General features: G+C 43.3%; 2 protein-coding genes across 3 annotated transcripts in view; one reads left to right on the forward strand and one right to left on the reverse strand.

The window, feature by feature from the left end:
• The window catches only part of MYO1B (myosin IB), a 159,141-nt gene extending 145,808 nt beyond the window's left edge, over positions 1–13,333 (reverse strand). Inside the window, exon 1 of the mRNA XM_081861221.1 lies at positions 13,214–13,333. The gene's annotated coding sequence lies outside the window, so the exon portion shown is untranslated. The remainder of the gene's footprint in view (positions 1–13,213) is intronic.
• A 9,361-nt stretch (positions 13,334–22,694) lies between these two features.
• STAT4 (signal transducer and activator of transcription 4) overlaps positions 22,695–25,144 on the forward strand; it is a 32,937-nt gene continuing 30,487 nt past the window's right edge. The window contains exon 1 of one of the 2 annotated variants that reach the window (XM_081872964.1): positions 22,695–23,029. The gene's annotated coding sequence lies outside the window, so the exon portion shown is untranslated. Of the gene's footprint in view, positions 23,030–23,203; positions 23,285–25,144 lie in introns of those variants that run through there. The other variant, XM_081872965.1, reaches the window with a different exon arrangement.

Raw genomic sequence — 25,144 nt, forward strand, 5'->3', positions numbered from 1 at the left:
GCTGCAAGAAGCCTATCGTATATGGACTCCTTTTGACCCTGAAGCCCCTGAAAACAGTAGAATGATTACTGCTACATTTGTGGCCCAGTGCGCTTCTGACATTCGTAAGAAAATTCAGAAATCAGAAGGATGGGAAGGGATGCTGATGAGCCAAATTATGGCCATTGCACGCCGAGTTTATCGGAATAGGGATGAGGCTGAGAAACAAGAGAAGAAGAAGTGGCAGAAGGAAAAGATGGTAATGCTAGCCACAGCAGTGAAGCAAGACCACCGCCCCTTAAATGGAGGGCGAGGGCGAGGAAGGAATCCACCACTGGGAAGGAATCAATGTGCAAATTGCAAGAAGGAGGGTCATTGGAAGCGGGAGTGTCCTGAACCCCTGAGGTTGGAAGAAGTGCGCCCAGGCCCAGGCCCAGGCTCCGGCCCAAGAAACCAGGGACGGGGACGGGGAATGATCCGAGATGGAAGATATCAGAGACCAGGACAGGGACGGAGTAGAGACAATTTCATTGGACTGGCAGAAGAGGATTTTACCCAAGACTAGGAACGACCGGACTCCATAAAGTTAGGCTTCCAGGAGCCCACGGTCACGATTCAATTAGGGAGCCATTTAATAGACTTTATGATTGATACTGGGGCTGAATACTCAGTACTCCCAGAACTATTGCAGAAAAAGGCATCCAAAAGTGTAATCATTAAAAGTGCCACTGGACAGTCAGCTAAGAGGTCTTTCCTCCAACCTTTGGAATGCCAGATTGGGGGACATCGTTTAACCCATCAGTTTTTGTATATACCTGAGTGTCCAATACCTCTCTTAGGCAGAGATATGCTGTCCAAATTGCAGGCCCAAATCACTTTTACTCCTCGAGGTCCAGAAATGAAACTGCCATCAAAAGCAGCAGGAATAATTACCCTCTCAGTACCTAAGGAACAATCATGGCGCCTAATGTCAGCCTTGCAAGTCCAACCCACATTGGATACAGAATTAAACAAGCTCCTCCGAACTCTACAGGTGCCACCAGGAGTATGGGCTGAAAATAGCCCACCAGGAATGGCTAAGAATATAGCTCCAATTGTAGTAACCCTAAAACCTATGGCTACCCCTGTATCTGTAAAGCAATATCCCTTACCCCGGCGAGCAGCGGAGGGCATCCAGAAACATTTGGACCGCCTATTAAAATATGGTCTGCTTAAGCCTTGCCAATCAGAATGGAACACACCCCTTTTGCCTGTTCGAAAACCTGGGACAGATGAATATAGGCCAGTGCAGGACTTGAGGCTCGTAAACCAGGCTATCGAGACCTTGCACCCAAATGTGCCAAACCCATATACCTTGCTGAGTTTGATCCCACCAGAAGCAACATTTTTTACTGTATTGGACTTGAAAGATGCATTCTTCTGTTGCCGGCTGGCACCACAGAGCCAACCTATATTTGCCTTCCAGTGGGAAGACCCTTTGACAGGAACAAAAGGCCAGCTAACCTGGACAAGATTGCCCCAAGGATTCAAAAATTCCCCAACTTTATTTGGCACTGCCTTGGCGAGGGATCTAACAAGTTACCCCTCAACACCGGGAGAAAAGGTGGTTCTGCAATATGTGGATGATCTTATACTAGCTGCAAAGGATTTTGATACCTGTAAAGAAGGGACAGAGGAACTGCTCCACTTGCTCTGGGAAGCTGGCTACCGAGTTTCCCAGAAAAAGGCACAGTTATGTTTAGAAAAGGTCAAATATTTGGGCTTTGACATCTCACACCAACAACGAGCATTGAGACCAGAGAGGAAAGAAGCTATTTGCCTTATCAAGGAACCTACCACAAGAAAACAACTTAGGGGATTCCTGGGAACAGCAGGGTTTTGTAGACTATGGATACCTGATTTCAGTAGTCTGGCCAAGCCCTTACATGAAAGCACTCGAGGTGCAGAAAAGGACCCATTCGTATGGGGACCTGAGCAGAAACAAGCCTTTTTAGTTATCAAACAGCGACTTATGGAGGCACCAGCCCTTGGATTGCCTAATTCGGAAAAACCCTTTCAGCTGTATGTACATGAACAGAATGGGATTGCAGCGGCAGTCCTGACCCAGAGATTAGGAAGTTGGAACCGTCCAGTAGCTTATTTGTCTAAACAATTGGACTCAGTAGCAAAAGGATGGCCTCCATGCCTAAGGGCAGTAGCGGCCACTGCGAGCCTTGTCAAAGAAGCTGATAAATTTACCTTTGGCCAGACGATGTATGTGAATGTACCTCATGCTGTTCTGACACTCATGGAATATAAGGGTAGTTATTGGCTAACGAACCCAAGGATGGCTAGATACCAAGGCCTATTGTGTGAAAATCCCAGGATTCATCTACGAGTAGTGAATATGCTCAATCCAGCGACTTTGCTGCCCCTACCAGAGGTAGATGATGAGGAATCACATGATTGTCTCCAAGTAATGGATGAAGTTTATTCCAGTAGACCTGATCTGAAAGATGAGCCATTGAAAAATCCAGATGTTGTATATTATACGGATGGTAGCAGTTACCTGCATGAAGGTGCCAGACGAGCAGGATATGCTGTGGTCACCAATGAGGAAGTTGTGGAAGCTGAAGCTTTGCCTGCTGGCACCTCAGCACAAAAGGCTGAACTTATAGGTTTAACTAGAGCTCTGCAATTGGCAGCCGGATGTAAGGCAAACATCTATACTGATTCAAAATATGCCTTCTTAACCCTGCATGCACATGGAGCTCTATGGAAAGAAAGAGGTCTAATCGGAGCCCACGGGAAGGCTTTGAAATATGGACCTGAAGTAGAAATCCTGTTAGAAGCAGTATGGGCTCCAGAACAGATTGCTGTAATGCACTGCAAAGGTCATGGACGAGGAAGGGATCCAATAACCAGAGGAAATCATGCTGCTGACAAAGCAGCCCGAGAGGCAGCCCAAAAGCCTGTGGGAGGATTTATAGCAGCCCTCATACCAGAGGTAGTTCCAGAAGATGTTAAACCTCACTATACCCCAGAAGAGAGGAAGTGGGCTGAACAGGAAGGAGCGGTTGTGAGGGACGGTTGGATGATCCTGCCGGACAATAGGATTTATGTACCTCATCATCTAGCAGGCACAATTGTAAGAAATTATCATGAATCTACTCACCTTGGCGGTACTGCAACTAGAGAGAGTCTCAGTCGGAAGTTGTATATTATTAATCTATCACAATTAGCAACTTGCATTTCACAGAAATGTGTTCTTTGTGCTAAAAACAATCCCAGGCAGGGACCGGTACAACCTCCTGGAATTCAGCATGTGGGATACGTCCCCATGGAAAGCCTAATTGTGGACTTCACAGAGCTGGTCCCTTCTAAGGGATTCAAGTATCTCCTTGTGTTTGTAGATACTCTTACCGGATGGGTTGAAGCTTTTCCCACCCGAACTGAAAAGGCACGAGAGGTAACTAAAAGACTCCTCACTGAATTGATCCCAAGGTTTGGATTACCTAGATGCATTGGAAGTGATAATGGGCCAGCGTTCATTGATCAAGTAGTACAAGATGTATGTCGAGTCCTACAAGTAAAATGGAGACTGCATACAGCATATAGGCCTCAGAGTTCAGGGAAAACTGAAAGAATGAATCGGACTCTGAAAACCCAATTGGCAAAATTAACCCAGGAAACGGGATTGGGATGGGTAGATGTGTTACCCATAACACTGTTTCGTGTTCGGTGTGCACCCACAAAAAGACTTAAGTTGTCACCTTTTGAGCTCCTGTATGGGAGACCGCCCTCCTTTGTTCAGGATATTCCAGCTGACCTTAAACAAATAGGAGATCATGTGACACAGGAACAAGTGCAATCTCTCTCCCGTGTTTTTGTTTCTCTTAACAGGTGGGCCCTCGAGCGCACGCCGTGCAGCATTGCCGAGCCGATTCATCAGTTCCAGGCTGGCGATAGCGTATGGGTGAAAGAGTGGAAACGTGATCCACTTGCACCTAAGTGGCGTGGACCTTACACCGTCTTGCTCTCTACTCCAACAGCGGTGAAGGTAGCTGAGGTGACCCCCTGGATTCATCACTCTCGTTTGAAGAAGTCTGAAGGCAGTTGGACGTGCAAAGGTGACCCCTCTAATCCTTTAAAACTAACTCTCTCCAAAAACCCCTGTATCTAGCCCTACCGGGAACGGGCTAGGTCACGGGCAACATTTGACGACCGGCCTGCTGCAGCCACAACCTGGAAGCTGGCTGACCTGCGCACGCCTGAAGCTTGAGGAGCGTCTGAACCAGCGACTGTGAACGGAAAGATTCTCTAATACAATTGATTGACTGCCCCCCCCTTGTGGAACAATTATCAGAGATATTACTCATTGGGGATCCTCGGGATATATGTTTTGGTCTTGGTGGTTCCCCATTTCTGTCACTGGGGGAATTATATTGGGGCTAATAATTATTTGCTATCACAATAAGGTAATCTTTTGTGGAAGGAATGCATATACTAGACATCAACATGATTTTATTAATCCTGATCCCTTGGGAAGGGGAAGGGTCCTTGAATCTGACCAAATTGGCTAAATATGGATTCAGCCATGACCACAATATGTGGGTAGGTTTAGCTGAAATGGTAGCTAATGTTGCAAATAGGACCAATTGCCTTGTTTGCTCTCTTGGGCCAGATGATTCAGAGGGAGGTATGCCGTTATTACCGATACCATTAGATGCTATTGGTATGGTAAGCGAAATGCCACACCAAACTGAAATACAGAATTTCCCCGGATGGAACTCAACTAAACCATTACGAGTTATACCTGTACAAGGGGAATTCTGTGTACATAAATCATCAGATGCAGCTGATTCTCCCATGATAGGCTCTTCTCATTGTCACTATACTTGGGATTATAAGAAGAATAGTCATACCTGGGCACACGGTACTACCTATCGAACTCGGAATGCCTTGCCCTGTGCACCTCCTTTTATTCATGCATGGAAAGTGGTGTGGAACATAACTGTGACAGAAGAAGGCAATCTAACATACTGCACTGTGAACTCTCTACCCCTTTTGGTATTTCGCCTTCTGTATTCCCCGTACCAAAAACCTCAGACCCGATGGTTGTGGTGGATATGTGGAGAATGGGCATACAAGAAACTCCCTTCCAAATGGAGTGGGACTTGTTTCTTGGGTTGGGTATTACCACCAATGTGGATTATGCCCACTAGTTCGGCCAGGCGAACACGAAGGAATGCTGATATTTCTCATATAGCAGGAGGAAGTACCCAAAGTTGGAGCGGTACTGATGATTGGCCGCCAGAGCGCATTATAGCCTATTATGATCCTGCCTCCTGGAATCCTGGTGAGCTCATACAAGGGGCACGGGATCCTATTTATAATCTAAACAGAATAATTCGATTGCAAGCAGTAGTGGAACTTGTAACCAATGCAACGGCCCAGAGTTTGAGACTTATTGCACAACAGTTGGATGAAAGTAGAGCCGCCATTTTGCAGCTGAAAATGGGAATGGATTATGTACTTGCCAGGCAGGGAGGCCTATGTGGAGTCTTGAACTTGACAGGGAATGCCTGTTGCTTTAACATTTCTGATAATGGTGAGGCAATCCGTGTGTTGGCCACAAAGATGGAGAATATAGCACATGTCCCAGTACAAACATGGGAAGGATGGGATATGGGATGGCTCACCAATTGGTTACCTAATGTCACAGGACTCAAAGGGATACTATTGTCTTGCTTGTTTTTCTTGACAGTAGTAGTATTGGTTTTATGTATGATGCCATGTATCATTTCATGTTTTAGAAGTACAATTAGCAAGATGGTTTCAAATGAAACTCTACCTCATATCATGGCCCTATACAGAGCTTTACCTCAGGAATATGATGAAGGTCAAGCTATCAAGGACACTTGGGATGAAGGTCCTTGAGCTTGAAAGGGGGGAATGAGGCATCTAATCATAAGCCTGCATGTTTATCAAAGCTTCTATATATTTCAATCAAGGCTTGTATTTAAAAATGAGCTTAAAAAAAGGATTTTCAAATGTTTCATGCCAGGCAAAAGACCAGCTGCCTAAAAGAACCTTGGCAAGATGTTTTTCCTCCTAAGACAAGAAGGGCCCCATTGATTTATAGTAGAAAAACAATTCTCAAAGTCATAAAAAAGGGAGAATTACATATGCTGCCCCAAGGCTGAGAAAACACCATTAGGAATGGGGAAAGATAATACTAATGTGCCTCCCAGTAAAATGAGCCAGATCTTCTTTCTAAGGTTAAAAGGCCAGGAGCAATGGGGAGAAACATTTAGCTGGAAAGAGAACATTTTTGGGGAAGTCTCTTTTAAAAGCTGTGTTTTATTGAGTTCCTTCCTTTTCACTTTGAGAAGCTTTATTCTTTTAAGAGGCTACCTATGATAAATGTATGAAATATATTAGCTTAAATATATTGGCTTAAATGTAATTATGCAAAGGATTTAAGGAATGCTAGATTCTTATTTCATATGGTTGTAAGAGTTGTATTTATCCTGAAATTAAGTCAGCTACCAGCCCCCCTGCCAGACAGAAGACGCCATCCGGGCAGTCTTGATATATGGTTGTCAGGCATTTTGTTTAGAAACATTAAATGAAGGAAATCTTTCAATGTTTATGTGAAACTCAAGATCCTTGACATCTGTTGAACATAAAATGTAAGATTAAACCATTTGTTTTAGAAGGCAATAGGGCAAGAAGGGCAAGAGGTGAGCTGGTAATTAAGATTCCATGTAAGATATATTATTACTTATTTGTCATTTATATATAGCTCTTTGTCTCCCATATAAGGGCAAGGAAGTGGGTGTATCTTTTGTGGGTGTATCTTTTGTGATTGGCTCTAGCAAACAGCCAATAGGAATTTCAACCAGGCTGATTGGACAGAGGCAGCCACAGGAGGAGCAAAGGGGGCTGGATTAAGGGAATATAAGTGCTGGCCAGAATGGCAGGAGGCAGGCCAGAGCTTGGTAACCATGTACCACTGTGCCTCTTATTTATTTGTCTGACAAATAAATTACTATTTTAATTTCTCTATTGCTGCGTTGAATATTTCATTCCAGCTAAGCGTTAACCACAAGCAGGGTGCTACACTCAGAGGTGCTCTCACCTCTTCATCCTTCCCGCATTTTGCCCAGGGACTGATGGACACCTGGGCCCACAGCTGCAAACTTTAATAAAATATTGCGGGGAGCCCAGATAAGCTCCACCCTGCACAACTGATCACAACATGTGGCACACACCCATTGGAATCGCAATGCTCATCAACCGGGGGATGGCAGCTAACTCAGATATTTTATTTTTGGGGCCGAAGGGACCTCGGCCCCTAGGAGTTGACTGCTATACTGGGACTGAACCCTTTGCCCGGACAAATTTAAGCCTTCTGGAAAGAGAGGAAATCTCAGGAAACTCACAATAAGATTGTAGTCTAGTTTTACGAGGTCCAGGATGGCTGCACTTTTGTTTACAGTGCAGAGGCATACCTAGGCTCCCTTGCGCCCTTGACAAGGAATTATACGACCACTTCCCTGGACCCAGGGAGTGTGCAGACCAGCGGGCAGGCTCCTAGCCACTCTGAGACAACTTCATGAGGCGCATTGTGCCCTCCCCACAGGACCTCCATCCTTGTAGGCCCCTGTTCCAGTGTCTATGGGAAAGGCTCCAAAATGTATTTTAAGGCAAGGTGGCTGCTTTCTTGACTGCTGCTCTACAGACTCACTTCAAATGGCAGCCTCTGAGAGAATAATTGTACTTTTCTTTCTGACAAGGAGGGCATCCAGAAGAACCATGTATTCTGAGATAAAACCTCCGACTAAGGGCTCTGACTAAGAGAGCCAGTGTGGTGTAGTGGTTAAGAGCAGTGGACTCATAATCTGGTGAACCGGGTTCGATTCTCTGCTCCTCCACATGCAGCTGCTGAGTGACCTTGGGCTAGTCACACTTCTCTGAAGTTTGTTGTGGGGGAGAGAGGGGAAGGAGATTGTCGGCCACTTTGAGACTCCTTAGGGTAGTGATAAAGTGGGATATCAAATCAAAAACTCTTCTTCTCTTCTCAAAACACTTGCTTTTCCTCCGCGTCGGTCTAGTTAACATCTTAAGTGTCTATGCTTCCACCATGTACATCCAGCTCCCCTTGCTTTTATCAGATCCCTACATTTCTGGATGCTGGCCACTTCAACCTGCACATTGTGTTAAAGAGATGGCCTGTATCTTAGGAATCACACAGGGAGGGGCTGGATCTAGATTAGGTACCCAGCAAGTACAATGGGGTACCCTTTGCTGCTTGACCCACGCTGGTGAAAATTGCTCCCACCCAACTATTTATTTATTTAGAAGCATTTCAACGCTGCTTAATGTTTTTAAAATCCCTAGCAGCATACAGAATGAATATAAAAACAAGAAAACAGTACAGTGGTACCCTGGTAGTCGAACGGCTTGGTTCCTGAACAAATCGGCTCCCGAACGCCGCAAACCCGGAAGTGAGTGTTCCAGTTTGCGAAGGTTTTTTGGAAGCTGAACATCCGATGCAGCTTCTGATTGGCTGCACGAAGCTCCTGCAGCCAATCGGAAGCTGCAGTGCATTGGTTTTCAAACCGTTTTGGGAGTCAAACAGACTTCCGGAATGGATTACGTTCGAGAACCAAGGTACCGCTGTACAATAAAAAGTGTAAAACAGCTTGACAAGCAAATATAGGAATTCGGGACTAACTGGTGCCTAGGAAGGCCTGAGCATGAAGGTACATTTTGGCAAGTTGTCTGAAGCAGCTGATAGATGATATTTCACCTATGGCAGAGGGAAGGGCATACCACACTTCAGGAGCAATGACAGAAACTTCCTATTTTCAGGTCACCACCCCATTTTACTCTGTAGGGTGTGGTGCTACAAGTTAAATTTCCCCCATGACCTAAGTGACCTTAGCTCTTAACAATGGTAGGCAGCCTTTCAGGCAACCTGGTCATTTGTTGTCATTTGCCACAGAAGAAAAGCTAATATTGGTGCCACTTTTGTTGTAAAGGTGAGCAAGAGTACTTGTTGACCTGCCCTGAGCATTTTACAGGCGGACGTTTTGGAGACTATCACTTTTAGTTCACCAAGCCTACTCCAATATATTCAGCAGGCAGCCAAAAGGAAATTTTGTTCTGAAAACGGAATGCCTCATGCACATGGAGGGAAATTTTGTGAATAAAATCTACGACCCTGGCTGACAAATACACCTCTATTGTAGCACTTCCAGCAAATCCACTCCTCCCTTACACGGGCATCGGGCAACATCCCATAACATTCTGAAGCATGCTGGAAGGCTGCCACTGTTTTTTATGGGCAGCGGTGCCGTGCCTTGAACAGCTGCCAACAGGCAGTAATAATTAAAGGGTGGCACTTTGGTGGCAAGAAGATGGAAGTTTCAGCAAGGAGAACCCCAGCTTCTTGAACTGATTCCTGCCTGCTATGTAGCTTGTTCAGAGCAAAAAACTCCTGGTTCCTGCGTTAATGCTGCAACTCTGTGTGGGTCCAACCACAAGGTCTTGTGGTATTAGGCAAATCTAAGCATGTTTATTTCAACAGCTAGAGGCTTGCCTAACTTTGCATAGGATTGGGCTATAAAGTACAGTGGTACCTCTGGTTATGTACTTAATTCATTCTGGAGGTCCGTTCTTAACCTGAAACTGTTCTTAACCTGAAGCACCACTTTAGCTAATGGGGCCTCCCACCGCTGCGACGCGATTTCTGTTCTCATCCTGAAGCAAAGTTCTTAACCCGAGTTACTATTTCTGGGTTAGCGGAGTCCGTAACCTGAAGCGTATGTAAGCTGAAGCGTATGTAACCCGAGGTACCACTGTAGCAATATCTATTGTTATAGATTTGGATGGAATCCTCCTAAACCCTAGAAATTAATAAATGGTAGGATTTTGATTATTTGGGATGTGAAGGGAGAAATACAAGCTGCAGAGGAATTCCTAAACTAACTTATGCAAAACGACCTGGCCAAACTAGGCCCATCAAGAAGGAATACAGGGCCATTGAGAGTCACTGGCAATGAAAGAGAATTGTCCTCCTTCTGGCCCTGAGGTGTAAACAGAGATTGGGGGTTGGGCGCATGAGGGGACAGGAAAAGAGAGTTTTTAGCAGGGTGTTCTGGGAAGAAGGGGGAAGAAGAAATAATGGGATCCATCTTGGGCAGACCAGCTGAAGGCTGGCTGGGAGAGATGCCTTGGACTCCACGGCTGCACTGCTGTGGGGGACAAGCCCTTCTTGAAATAACCATGCTGTAAGATCTGGACTCCCTCCATGCAGACTAAAGGTGTAAATAGGTGAATAAACCATATTCCTTAAACCTACAACAGTCTCTGTTGTGTCTCAATTCTCCAAAGGAACACAGATCCTGACTGAAATCCCTTGGAACCTTGCATAGAGTGGGGATGGCACCCAACTTTTGTAATACTATTTACATGGAAGGAAGCCTCATTGACATCAGTGGGAGTTACATTTAAATAGATGTGCATAAGACCAAGCAGTTAGTCTACTCTAATTGAACTCTATAACTTGAACTCTATAACTTTCCATCATGATGTGGAAAAGTTTGTATTGCACAAAGGTTGCAAGCCTACGCAAGCGTGGGTGGACAAACCACGTAACATAATTATGGGAGTTGAAAAAGGCGATGAGTGCATCCTACCAACTTTAGAAGTCAGGTGTGTGTGTGTTCACTCCCACCTAGCCTTGACTTTTGATGTTAACAAAATTTTAACCTATGATTATGGAACCATACATACCTATTAGATGGTTTGAAGTATTTGGTTTGAAGCTCCCCACAAACTGAGCAGCTGATACTTCAAACATGGGTTTCTTACTTAACTTTAACTATGAAAAATTAGGGGTCCCCCCCAAACCAGTGCCAAATGTTGCAGTTGTTTTTGCAGCAAAAAGCCTGTGCAAGACACCCTAAATTTCAGACTAAGCTAGTTTTAGAATTTAATTAAGGCTGGTGCGTTAAAACTGGTTGTTAGACCCATGTATGTTAACACATGGGTGTAACAACCAGTTTTAACACACCAGCCTTAATTAAATTCTAAAACTAGCTTAATACAACTTAACGTGTATTAGACACTTCTAAATCCCAGGAAATTGGCATGTGTTAAGACAGGCTTCCTCAACCTTGGCCCTCCAGATGTTTTTGGCCTACAACTCCCATGAACCCTAGCTAGCAGGACCAGTGGTCAGGGATGATGGGAACTGTAGTCTCAAAACATCTGGAGGGCCGAGGCTGAGGAAGCCTGTGTTAAGAACTACCGTATTTTTCGCTCTATAAGATGCACCAGACCACAAGACGCACCTAGTTTTTGGAGGAGAAAACGAGAAAAAAATATTATGAATCTCAGAAGCCAGAACAGCCAGAGGGATTGCTGCGCAGCAAAAGCAGAAATCCCTCTTGCTATTCTGGCTTCTGGGATAGCTGCGCAGCCTGCATTCGCTCCATAAGACGCACACACATTTCCCCTTACTTTTTAGGAGGGAAAAGGTGTCTTATAGAGCAAAAAATACGGTAATTAAGCCAGGCTGGCATCCTGCATGAGGTAACTGAGCCATTAGAACACAAAGCATGAAAAGGAATTCAGTGTGAGGCTACAAATAGGTGAGGCCCCTTTCACTCTACAGACAAAGGGAAGCCATGGGTTTTAGAATAGTTGAGTGTTATGAGTTATGCAACAGAGAAGGAAGTAATGGGCTGGAGAGAGAGAATCAGAGAGCCATGGATAGGGTCTGTTTGAATCCAATGCTACTCTTATTGAGAAAGGCAGAACCTCTTGAGGTATAAATGCTGTGGATCCCTCCATCCTAGGCTTAGGTTATATATCATAAAGACACCAGTCTCTGCTGTTCCTCATTGCCCAAAATGAAACACAGACCCTCAGGGTCCCTTTCAACATGATTCTATGTGACTGCCAATGAATACTTAGAATTTCATACAAACTCGCCACACAAATGCAATCTCGTGATCCACTGCAACAAGCGTTGGCATGTTGAGCTGACCTACGACAACATCACAATGCATCGGGCTGATGAAGCTGCATTGGAAACAGTTACTACAGACAGATACAGCAATGCCTTGTCATTCCAAGTTGTTATGGGGTATGAATGGGGCAGAAATGGGATATAACATGATGGGATGTAGGGGCTAGAATTTAAGGAATTCAGCCAATCTATCCCAATAAGTCTGACCAAACTGCGGGAGGCAGTGGAAGACAGGAGTACCTGGCGTGCTTTGGTCCATGGGGTCACGAAGAGTCGGACACGACTAAACAACTAAACAACAACAACCTAATAAAGGAAATATATGACTTTATTGACACTGGATTTCACGATCCTTGACCAAGGTGGCTATTTGAGTTTTAGCCAGAAAGTCATTCGAAGGAGCAATGTAATTATGAGAAGATTAAACTGTTGGGGAAGTGGAACAACCTTCCTTGGTGAATTAATAACTTTGAAACAATGTCTTGCTTTGCTTCCACAATGTACTTTTAGCCCATGGAATGCTAGCTTCCTCGCCATTATTCTTTCTGACACTCTGGTACATTTGCCAACATTTGCGCTTGTATTGTGCAGCTAAGGGCCTTTCCAGAGATTTGAAGTGAAGGGAACATTCAGATTTGATTGGTGGAAGTTCAGCATTGTCCCAGAGAACTATCCAGTGGTGGATTGGGGGGGGGGCTGAAGGTCCAACCAATTGGAAGTTAATTTTTCTGAGAAGGCAACCAGCTCAGTGCTATCAGGGTTAAATGACTGCATTTAATGTTCTTTACAGACAGTAGCTGAGTGTATTTTTTTGAGTCCTGGGCAGAGGGAACACTGGCTCTTTACAGTGATGTCAGAATCTGTTTTTATTATAATATTTTTACAGGATATCCCAGTTGAGCTAGATAGCATGTTTACAATGAAACCTTGTCCAAGGACAGCTTAACACTATTATACAATACATACAGCAGTACAAAGCAGTTACAGTACAAGCTACCAGCATGTTGTAAATCATGTCAAACCTTCATGTTACACCTGATTAACTAGCTGGCTGTAATGTTAGCAAACGATCCAAGAACATTTGCTTCGCTGTTGCAAAGGGTGCTGGCAGGATGAATATTGTCTGGTTGTCAGTTCATGAGAGAGAGAGACTTTGCTTTTCAGCATTTACTTCATACAGACACTTAAGGATATACACAACACACCCACCTCAGATGGAAATGGCCTCTTCTGAGGTAGATTGGCTTCCCCACGGATGATTCATTGACGGGATCAAGTTCCAGACATCTTTGCCTTCCTCCAGCATCACTGAGGCCTTAAATATTATATAAAACTTGCTGCTGACAAAGGTGCAGAAAAAGACAATCAAAATGATCAAGGAGTTGGAACACTTTCCATATGAATAGAGGGTGAAGTTTCAAGGACGGAAGAAGACCGGAAGGGATATAAATGATATAAAATAGGGGATATAAAATATAAATGCTACTCCAAGAGTGCATAGAGCAAAGCTTTCCCCCACCCCCTCTGTCATAGTAGAAATTGATAGATCTGAGGCTAACAGAATACAACACCTCTTCAATTAAAATGCAGTTTGGAGATTAAAATCTACCTCCATGTGGGGGAATGAAGTCAGGGGAATCAGTTAAACTTAGCATGATCAAGAGCTCTATTTAAAACAATTTTGCAAGATTACAGTAGAGGAAATTGGTAGGCAATTTAAACTTAGGAAAGGCATGACATCACAAAGACAAGATTGCTGTTAGCACTTGGATGTGCCCCTCATCCTGAATCTCATATGAATCACAGCTGAGTGATACTGCGGCAGGCTGGGGCATGTGCTGCTGAGTGCAGTGCTACCAGCTATGTGGCATAAGCGATGTGCAATGTTTCCGGGTCATGCTTTTGGATTGCTCTGTTACAGAGACGATGCCTACTGTCATTTTGATCTTTTAAAAATGAAAGGTCCAGCACAAATTCTGCTAACTTTACTGGGAGGAGACCTTGATGCCATTAGCACAGGACCCTGAAAAAGTCCATGAATCCCCACCAACAAGAAGACCTTTAAGTCCAGAGTCTTAACACTGCACACCTGCCCTATTGATAGGAAGCCCTGGGCAAGCAGCTTAAAAGCTCGCCAGGGCCACCAACTGGCAATCTAGGAGCTTAAACCACATAGTTAATTCCAGTGTTGCTGCCCCTCCAGAGTTGCAAGCAGGAAGAGATGCAAAATTGCTCCTGCTACTGCTTCTTTTGTTGAGATCTCTGTGTTACAAAATTATTCAACGGGCCAGCAATGACAGCTGGGAAAATGAAGTAATCATTGAAGTTGCTGACTTCAATGAAACCCTTTTATGTCATTCCCATTTGAATATGAGCGAAGGTGAATTGCAGTTTCACAGGAAGGCTCGAGAGCAAACACGACGGCTGCTAAAAGCTCCTCAAGCGGACTATATGGAACTGGCTGAGATGACTGGCAGAACCCGAGACCAAGGAGAAGAGTTGGTGGAAGAAGAGTGGAAGAAATTTAAAGTTTATCTTCAGAAATATTGTAAAATTAAGGAATGTTAGAAAGATGTTGGGGGGGGGGGAATAAGTGGTTTTAGTAGAAAGGATATAAAGGATTAAGCAAAAATGAATTGGTGAAAGAGAGAAGGTAAAATTATAATATGTTAAGATAAATTATTAGGATAAAAACAAAGTTGGAAGGATTTGCTGGAATATTTAATTGAATTGGAATACAAAAATGGGAGGTGTGAGGAAGTCAAGGAAATAAGCGAATGTAAATAAGTGACTTAAAGGTTTGATTTGTTTTTTTATGTATTTCTTTTTTCTTTTTTCTTTTTTCTTTTGAAGATGTGTGCTGTTTTTTCTTTTTCCTTTTTGAATGTCTATTTTCTTTTCCTTTTTGTAGCCTTTAAAATCTTAATAAAAATTTATTTTTTTAAAAAAAGCTCTTCAAGCGATATCTTGTGAAACCCAAGACGTGAAGACAAACAGAGCCTACATGCCTGAGTATCGATAGTGTTAAGACATTTCATAAGATCAGCCAGGTGAGTGATTAAGCAAGTAGTCAATTAATTTCAAGGGTGTGCTGCCATCACTGACTTCATCAGCTTCAGAAGCCTTGATCTGGGGCTGTCTGCTTTCTTTTCCTTGAAGGCTTCTGTACCTTAAACACCTGTGCAGAAAATGAGCAGAAAATCAGCAGGTGAAGCATTTCACATTGGCTATCAGAGTCTATATATGTTACTGAAGTGACAAGCGAGCAGCCTTTCGTTCACTTCATCCCATCTCACCACAGTAGCACAAGTGCAGCAGCTCATGGCAAAGAGCACGAATGTGGGCCCTTCCCACTGGATCGCTTAAAATGAATGGCAAACACCACCACAGTTGTTACCGTGCACCAGGTGCTGCCAAGCTTTCACATGTTAGCAGGGGAGGCCGGCTGCACCGGGCGCAACATCTGGGGGGGGGCGCTCGCCGCCTCCGGAGTCGCCGAAGAGCCTCGGGCGCAGGCTGTAGCAGAGCCCCATGTCTCGCGGAACCGACGAGCTGTGCGCGCGTCCGGGCTGAAGGCGTCCGGCAGGCAGCGGCTCTCAGCGCTCGCCGTGGTCCCCATGCGTCAGGGCCGCAGAGAGCACGCCAGGCAGCCCCTCCTCACAGCACCGCCGCCGCTGCTGCAGCTGCTGGGCCATGTTGCATTTTCCTCGCCTCTCTGCCCTCCTCCTCTGGGCAAGCAGCGTCGTTTGGGCGGCAGTGCCAGTGGCAACTCACCTCAGATCACCTGACACGGACCTACCGCCGTCGCCGTGGCTACCTTACCGTAAATACCCCAGCCCAGGCAGCAGCAAGAAGCTGGCAGCGGCGGCAGGTTAGGGGTTAGGGGTTAGGGGCGCAAATTACTTGCCTTGCCCCGGGTTAGGGGGCGCAAATTACTTGCCTTGTCCCAGGTTAGGGGGGGCAAATTACTTGCCTTGCCCCGGGTGCTGACAACCCACGCTACGCCACTGCATGTTAGCACAGCAACACCTGAGGGAATCAGCACCTGCACTACTTCGAGTAATGCAAGGACTGATGTATGCAGGCAGCAGAAGTGGGAGATGGCGCAGTTCTGAGAGAGTAGAATGAAACTGCTAATTTAGACCAAAGGTGGAGGTTGGGGGATAGCAGTTTCTAATGCTTTGCCGTAGGTATACATTCAACAGCAAAAAGCCTTTTCCACACAACTGTAAACCTGTAATAAAAGGGCTAGCATATTTCTCATTGACATGTTACTTTTCCACTCACAGGGATTTTTTAATTCTTTAAACAACACAGCGCTCACAAAGCAGTTTCAACTGTCTTTCAGTCTGAAATGGTCCAGTCCTTAAGAATGCCATTGGCGTCAGTATGGAATAATGGTGCTATGAGACCTCTGCTGGTAGTTTGTATTCACAGCAATCTCAATTTGAACAGCTAGAGAGGTGTGTGTTTGTGTGTGTGTGTTTAATCAATCAGAAGTAGAGGTGGGTGAATACAGTGGTGCCTCGCAAGACGAAATTAATCTCTTCGTCTTGTGGTTTTTTCGTCTTGCGAAGCACCCCTATTAGCGGCTTAGCGGCTTAGCACTATTAGTGGCTTAGCGGCTATTAACGGCTTAGCGGCTTAGCGACTATTAGCGGCTTAGCGGCTTAGAAAAGGGGGGAGCAAAAAACTTGCAAGACTCGCAAGACGTTTTCGTCTTGCAAAGCAAGCCCATAGGGAAATTCGTCTTGCGAAGCGCCTCGAAAAACGGAAAACCCTTTCGTCTAGCGGGTTTTTCATCTTGCGAGGCATTCGTCTTGCGGGGCACCACTGTATTCTATTTCTAGTCAGTGTTATGTGCTCATTAATAAGGCCATTCAAATACTTTTCTACATTAATTACACACACACACACACACAACACACACACACAGCCGTACCTTGGAAGTCGAACAGAATCTGTTCCGGAAGTCCGTTCGACTTCCAAAACGTTCAGAAACCAAAGTGCAGCTTCTGACTGACTGCAGAAAGGTCCTGCAGCCAAACAGAAGCCACAAAAGCCACAATGGATGTTTGGGTTCCAAATAACGTTTGCAAACCGGAACACTCACTTCTGGGTTTAGGTACGACTGTATATAAAATTCATATTTAAAATGTGCACATCTGGTCACAAAATAGCCATCTGAATACATACTTCATGTCAATTTGCTTTATTAACGTGAAATTATTATTTACATTTATAAACTCCCGTCACCCAGAAGGATACATATATAATGACAACGATAAAACATTCAATTTAAATATCACTAAAATCACATTAGACTGATAAAAAAAAATTTTTTGCATACACCACTGAAAAAGCCTTTATAAACTGAAACTCGACTTTCATTTTTCCCAAATAACATCTGGGTGGTGCAGTTATCACCAATGGGTTGCCATTCTTTTGTGCAACCATATCTTTTTATTTCATTGCAGTGGTACAGTTATTATTGGAATATATTTTGACAGCAGACTGAAATTTTAGATATGGAATCACATACAGTTTTTGTATCTTATTGTTGTGAACCTACATATGACTATTTGTTAATACTGTAACTGTATTGACCTTTGGGCCATAGATTTGTTTGTTTTAAGTTCCTAATATTTATACATGATATATAGTAAGATATGGCATTCATTTGTCTCTAGATAAGTAGTCCAGAAAAGTAGCCACATTGGTTTGTTGCAACAATAATAAAATGCAACAGCAAAGAGGCCTGTGGTAAATTCAAGCATAAACAACTTATGGTAGTAGGAACTTTGTAAGCAAAAACCTATTTTATCAGATGCAAACAGAGAGATTTGAAGGGCAACTTGTATTCTCTGAGAGCCCACTTAACAGGACAATACATTCAAAGATATGTGTGTGGCACTCAAGGACTAGGTAAGTTATTATTATTTATAGCCTCAAAAGGTGTTTTTCAAAAATATAGTTGATATTTTTACTTAACTTTCAATTCGTTTTTTCAAATACAGCATGTAGCAATATTTTAAACTATGTCTTTTGTATTTATATATATATAAGATTTTGTTTTTATGCCAAACATTTCTTATCTACACAGAGCAGAGGAAGCCCAAGGTCAAAACACATTTGGGTTCTTTGATACTTTGTGAGCTATATCTGTTCATATCACTGATCTTTTGTCAATATACTCTGTAGGTGTTTGGATTCTTTTGCTTTGGGGAGAGAGAGAGAGAGAGAGATTTCCATTCTCATTAGATTCCATAAAATCATTTTTACATATCAAATATATTTTATGATAACTTGTAACAGTTAATTTTTAGATCCTTTTTTTAAGGACATGTATGTGGACAGAGACAATGGATATACATAGCAAGGCTGAAGTATGAACCCCCATATATTGTATCTTCTCATAACCTATGGCAAAGTTTTGTGTCTTAAAACACACAATTCTTTGCTGTTGGTTTGGAGGGAATGTGGCAATCATGGTTTGTTGGAGGTATAAACCAGGAACTTTGATTGGATACATCAATACACACTCATGGACAGCAGCACAAAATTCGGAGTTTGTGGCACAAAAGTCCCAGGAAAGGTTTTGAAGTGATATTAGATGTCAGGATCATGATGTACATGATAAGAGGCTTCAGAATCCTGTATGTACTAGACAGCCAGCAGAGGATATCGTTCAACCACTTGATATTTGATTGAATAAAGACAAACAACACAGACAACAGAACCACTGCTGTCACAACCTTGGTAATATTATAGCAACAGGGTGTGTGTGTGTGAACTAGATTACCCTTGAGGGCCCTTCCATCTCTACAATTACATGATTCTGTAAGAAAGGCAACAATAACAGGAAGAATTAAAGGAATTATTGGAAACTCAAGGCAGTAGAGATATAAGATGATCAGAGCCCCACTGAACCTGAAGCATGGGAAGCCCCAATAAAAGTTTATAATTTGGCAGAATATTTGGACTATATGATATGTATTTGTATAATTTCAAATATTTAATGTGATTGGATTGAATTGTTAAAATGGAAAATTTAATAAAAATTATTTAAAATAAAAATAAAAACACATGATTCTATAGTTCTATGATTCTCTGTGTGGCTCAAGTTTAGGTCTGAGAGGGATGTGTCAAGATGGCTGAAGCGATAAGAAGGTTCCTATAATTCCTACAGTCATAGCCAGGGCCAGCCCACACATGAAGCAAGGTGAGGTGACTGCTTCAGGTGACAGGATCCATGGGGGCAGCAGATCCTGATGTAGATCTTTATACCCTTTTTGCTCCTGATGTAGATCTTCATTTACCCCTTCTTCCCTGATGGCAAGGGAGGAGCCATTTTGTGGTTTGCCTGTGCCAAAATGTCTTGGACCGGCTCTGGTCACAGCCATGCTTGTAAATTTGCAGCTAGCATCATGCTGTAGTCCATGGGTAGGCAAACTAAGGCCTGGGGGCTGGATCCAGCCCAAACACCTTCTAAATCCGGCCCACAGACGGTCCGGGAATCAGCGTGTTTTTACATGAGTAGAATGTGTGCTTTTATGTAAAATGCATCTCTGGGTTATTTGTGGGGCACAGGAATTCGTTCATTCCCCGCCCCAAAAAATATAGTCAGGCCCCCACAAGGTCTGAGGGACGGTGGACCGGTCCCCAGCTGAAAAAGTTTGCTGACCCCTGTGACCCTTTTCCAGTGCAGCATTTTGGATTGACCCTGCATGTCTGTGTCGAACACAACTTTTACTATCAAGATCACATGTGTTGACAAGCCTTTGAAAGTGCCTCTTACCTAGTCATCTGTGGCACAGTAAGAATTGCCTCCAAGCAACCAGGCAGAAAAACCTATAGAAACAACAAAGCCAGTTCATTCTCCCTCTCTCTCTTTCTCCAAATTTCCCCACCCTTTTTTTTTAGGCTGTCAATGTTCCACAGATGATTAACGTAGGTTTCTGTGGTCTGGCAAGCTACAAAACATTTTTTGTTGTTGTTACTTTTATGGACTTATCTGCAAAGCTGATTTATCAAGGTTGGGTGACTTTACTGGATAGCATCCCCTTTATGGATAATTCAACACGTTTCTCTCCAGTCTGCATACCCAGCACATCCTACCCACGTGTATCTTTGGAAGAAAAATATCTGCCTTTGCCTGGCACCCTTCCTGGAATTGCACCACATTGTGTTGTGGAAATATGCAGTCTATGCGATTTCTGATCAGAGCTGGTGTCACATAGTGGCTAAGCTATTTCCACAAAAGCCTCTGGTCAAATGAGTTTGCCATGAAATCACTAGGGGGCCTTAAGCAAGCCGCAGGCTTCCCACCCTCTCTGCAATAGAGGGAAGAATAATATTTGAGAGCGCTTTCTCCATCCCACTTTCTTTGTGATCTTTGTGATTTCACAGTGATCCATGCAACGGTCACCTCCAGGCTTGACTACTGTAATTCGCTCTACGCGGGGCTGCCCTTGAAGCTGTCCCAGAAACTCCAGCGGGTGCCGAATGCTGCAGCGAGGCTCCTCACGGGGTCTCTGCCATGGGGTTCATATTCACCCAGTGCTTTTCAAGCTGCACTGGCTCCCGGTGGAGTACAGGGTCAGATTTAAGGTGCTGCCTTTGACCTTTAAAGCCCTTCACGGCCTAGGACCCTCGTACCTAGGAGACCGCCTCTCCCATTATGCCCCACGGAGAGCCTCAAGGTCCATAAATAGCAACACCCTAGTGGTCCTAAGGAAGTTAGATTGGCTTCAACCAGAGCCAGGGCCTTTTCAACACCGGCTCCAGCCTGGTGGAACGCTCTGTCTCATGAGACCAGGATCCTGCAGGATCTGATTTCTTTCCACAGGGCCTGTAAGACAGAGTTGTTCCGCCTGGCCTTTGGCTTGGAGCCAATTTGAATCCCTCCCTCTCTTTCTTTCTTTTTTCTTTTCCTTTGTCCTCCTACGATGAGGCTACATTTTAATATTTTAATGTTTCAATATTTTAATGTTGTATTTTATTTTTGTTTTTAAGTTGTAATCATGCAACTTGTTTTTATTATTGCTTGTTAGCCGCCCTGAGCCCGGCCTTGGCTGGGGAGGGCGGGTTATAAATAAAAATTATTATAATAATTATTATTATTTGTTCTTCAGGAATCGGAGTGGTGCTCTTTGACTGGTTGTCATCCAATGTCCTTTTAAAATGTGGGGGAGGGTTATTGGGTTGTTTGGGTTTTTATTTTGTGGTTTCTGTATTGTGCTTTTATCCTGCGAACTGCCCTGAGACCTGCAGGTATAGGACGGTAGACCAATTTAATTAATTGATTGATTATAATGTTAGGAGGGGCAAAAGCTCCGTTAGGTTTTTTTATTGATTTGGAGGGGCAGCTGCCCCCCATGCCCCTTTCAGGGGAAATGGCAGGGCACAAATAAAATAATGTGGTGTTTTGGGGGGGGGTTACTGGGTGGTGGTTGTTTTTTATTTTTATTTTGTGGTTTTATATATTGATTTTGTGTTCTGTGAACTGCCCTGAGACCTCCAGGTATAGGGCGGTAAACCAATTTAATTAATTAATTATAATGTCTGCGTGAGGGAGGCAAAACCTGTGTTTAGTAAAAACTTTTTATTGGTTTTTATTGATTTGGAGGGACAGCTGCCTCCCTCCCCCCCCCTGTGCCCGTCAGGGGTAATGGCGGGGCACAAATATATTAATGTGCTTTTTGAAGGGTGGGGGTGATTGGGTTGTTGTTTTATTTTGATTACGTGGTTTTTGTGGTTTTCTATTTGGGTTTTACGTTCTGTGAACCGCCCTGAGACCTCTGGGCATAGGGCGGTACAGTATATGAATCCAAATAATAATAATAGTAATAATAATAATGGTATTCTGTGGCTGAATATTCTTTGACAGAGAACAGAGTGGAAAGGAGAAAAGAGAAAGAGAGGCTGAAGAGAAACAACAACAACAACAACAACAACATAATAATGGTATTCTATGGCTGAATATTCTGTGACAGAACAGAGCGGAAAGAGAAAAGAGAGCTAATAATAATAATAATGATGATGGTATTCTGTGGCTGAATATTCTGTGACAGAGAACAGAGCAGAAAGGAGAAAAGAGAGAGAAATAATAATAATAATAATAATAATAATAATAGTAGTAGTAGTAGTAGTAGTATTCTATGGCTGAATATTCTGTGACAGAGAACAGAGCGGAAGGAGAAAAGAGAGAGACTGAAGAGAATCAATAATAATAATAATAATAATAATAATAATAGTATTCTATGGCTGAATATTCTGTGACAGAACAGAGCGGAAAGAGAAAAGAGAGCTAATAATAATAATAATAATAATGGTATCCTGTGGCTGAATATTCTGTGACAGAGAACAGAGCGGAAAGAGAAAAGAGAGCTAATAATACAGTAATAATAATAATAATAATAATGGTATTCTGTGGCTGAATATTCTGTGACAGAGAACAGAGCGGAAGGAGAAAAGAGAGAGAGAGAGACTGAAGAGAATCAATAATAATAATAGTATTCTATGGCTGAATATTCTGTGACAGAGAACAGAGCAGAAAGGAGAAAAGAGAGATAATAATAATAATAATAATAATAGTAGCAGTAGTAGTAGTATCCTATGGCTTAATATTCTGTGACAGAACAGAGCGGAAAGAGAAAAGAGAGCTAATAATACAGTAATAATAATAATAATAATAATAATGGTATTCTGTGGCTGAATATTCTGTGACAGAGAACAGAGCGGAAGGAGAAAAGAGAGAGAGAGACTGAAGAGAAGCTCATCCTCAGCCCGGAACACTTCGGCCTCAGCAGAGGCTCCGCGGCTGACGGGGAACTCCCCGTTTTTCCGACCGCATTTTCTATTTCTTTTACACAAACACACCCCACACGCCCCGTCCCGTCCGCTCCCCTGACGCCCAGGAGCGCGGAGAGCCCGCCCAGCCACCCCGTGGACGCCCCTTCTCTCTCTCTCTCTCGCCAGGCGCCGCCGCCCCTCTTCTCTCGGCTTCTGCAGCCCCTGAGGCAGGTGAGTCCAGAAGGCGCGCGAGGAAGAAAAGGGGGAGGGGGAGCCGGGTAGAGGAAGGCGGGAAGACGCCGAGAAGCGGGAAAAATTCACCTCAGAACTTCGCTTTTTCTCCTTTTTATTTTGCCTGAGGCGGAGCTGCATGTGAAACGCCCCCCCCCCCAGCCCCGCCACGTTTTTTTAAATTTAATTTTAACACCGTTAAAGCACGTTATTTCTCTCCTCACCCGCCTCCAGGGAACTGTAGTTCGGGTGAAGGTGGGAATTGTAGCTCTGGGTGGCCGACTTGAGGAAAGTATTTAGGAGAGTAAGCTGGAAAAGTGTGACCCTTTTATTCCTACCCTCTGCTTCCTTCTACTTAACCAATCCACAAGAGGACCTTGCCTCTTATTCCATCACCTCTAAGCTTACTTGTATGAGGTACCTTGTCAGAAACTTTTAGAAAATCCAAAATATATATCAACAGGATATCACCTCTATCTGCAGACTTGTTGACACTTTCCAATAATTCACCTAAGTTTGTGAACAGGACTTGCCCTGGCAGAAGCTGTGCTTCAGCAAGCTTGTTATATGCTTGATGATTTGACCCTTAACAATACTTTCCACCACTTTCCCCATCCCAGCAAGATATTAAGATAACTGGCTTGTAATTTCCAGGATCCCCCATGGGTTACGTTTTTGTTTTAATTTTTTATTTTTTAAAAAAAAATTATTAAATTTTTCTATAAAAACTCCAATCATACAAATTTCCACATCACATATTTTAGCTTATTGGACCTCCCTCAACTTCTCTGACAATCATTCGTCGTTGAATTTCTATCTTCACATTCCTTAATTTTAATATTGCCTTTAAGTACCACATTTCTATCCTCCTTTACATTCTTGCAATATTCCTTATATTTTCACAAAGCTGCTTTAAAGCACACTAGCGTTGTGTATTCCTCACATACAGTTTTCAAATATTCTGTAAATTTTCCCCAGTCCTCAAAAAACTTGTGGTCCCTTTGGAATCTAATTTTTCCAGTTAGTTTGTCCAGTTCTGCATAGTCTGTTAATTTTGTTCTCCATTCTTCCAAAGTTGGTACTTCTTCTTGCTTCCATTTTTGAGCCATCAATGTTCTCGCTGCTGTTATTGCATACTGAAAAAGTTTACAGTACCTCTTATTTATATCCATTCTTGTTATTCCCAGCAAAAAGGTTTCTGGTTTCTTAACAAAGCTGTATTTCAGCATTTTCTTTAATTCATTATATATCATTTCCCAGAACCCCTTTACTTTCTTACATTCCCACCACATATGCATAAATGTACCTTCTTTCTCTTTACATTTCCAACATTTGTTACAAGTTTGTACATTTTTGCTAATTTAGCTGGTGTCATATACCATCTATATACCATTTTCATAACATTTTCTTTTAATGTTACATTGTAATTTGTAATTTCCAGGATCCCCCATTGGTTACGTTTTTGTTTTTAAGGTGTTACATTGGCTCCTTTCCAGTCCTCGTGTATGGAGGCAGATCTGAAGAACAAGTTACATATTTTGTGTTAAAATATAAGCAATTCTACAAATGAGTGCTATGAAAACTGTTGCGTGGGTGCTATCCAGATCGGGTGATTTCTCATTATTTATTTTGTCAATCAGGGCAGGAACATAATCCTCAGATTCCCCTTCTGCCCTACATAATCTGTTCGGAAGAGAGTTGCAAAGAATTCCTTCAGTTTCTCCACAAACCCCTTATCCTACTTTAGCACACCTTTGATTCCTTTGTCATCCAAACGCCTGCCTAGATGGTCTCCAACTACTAATATATTTAAAAAAAACTTAATGTCATTAGCAATGTGCTCCTTAAATTCTTTTTTAGCATCACTTGCTGTCTGCTTGCACAATGCTGGCATCTTTTTGCTTTCATGATGCATCTCCAATATATCTAGAAAGGTAAAGGACCCCTACACAGTGGACGCTCGGGTTGCGAACATGATCCGTGCGGGATTCACGTTCGCAATGCGCAGTGGCGCGTCTGTGCACGCACGGGTTGCGATTCGGCACTTCTGCACATGTGCAAAATGCGATTTTAGTGCTTCTGCGCATGCGCAACCACCGAAACCCGGAAGTAACT

Source organism: Podarcis erhardii (assembly GCF_964252035.2).
Source record: "Podarcis erhardii genome assembly, chromosome: 1".
NCBI classification, from domain to species: domain Eukaryota; kingdom Metazoa; phylum Chordata; class Lepidosauria; order Squamata; family Lacertidae; genus Podarcis; species Podarcis erhardii.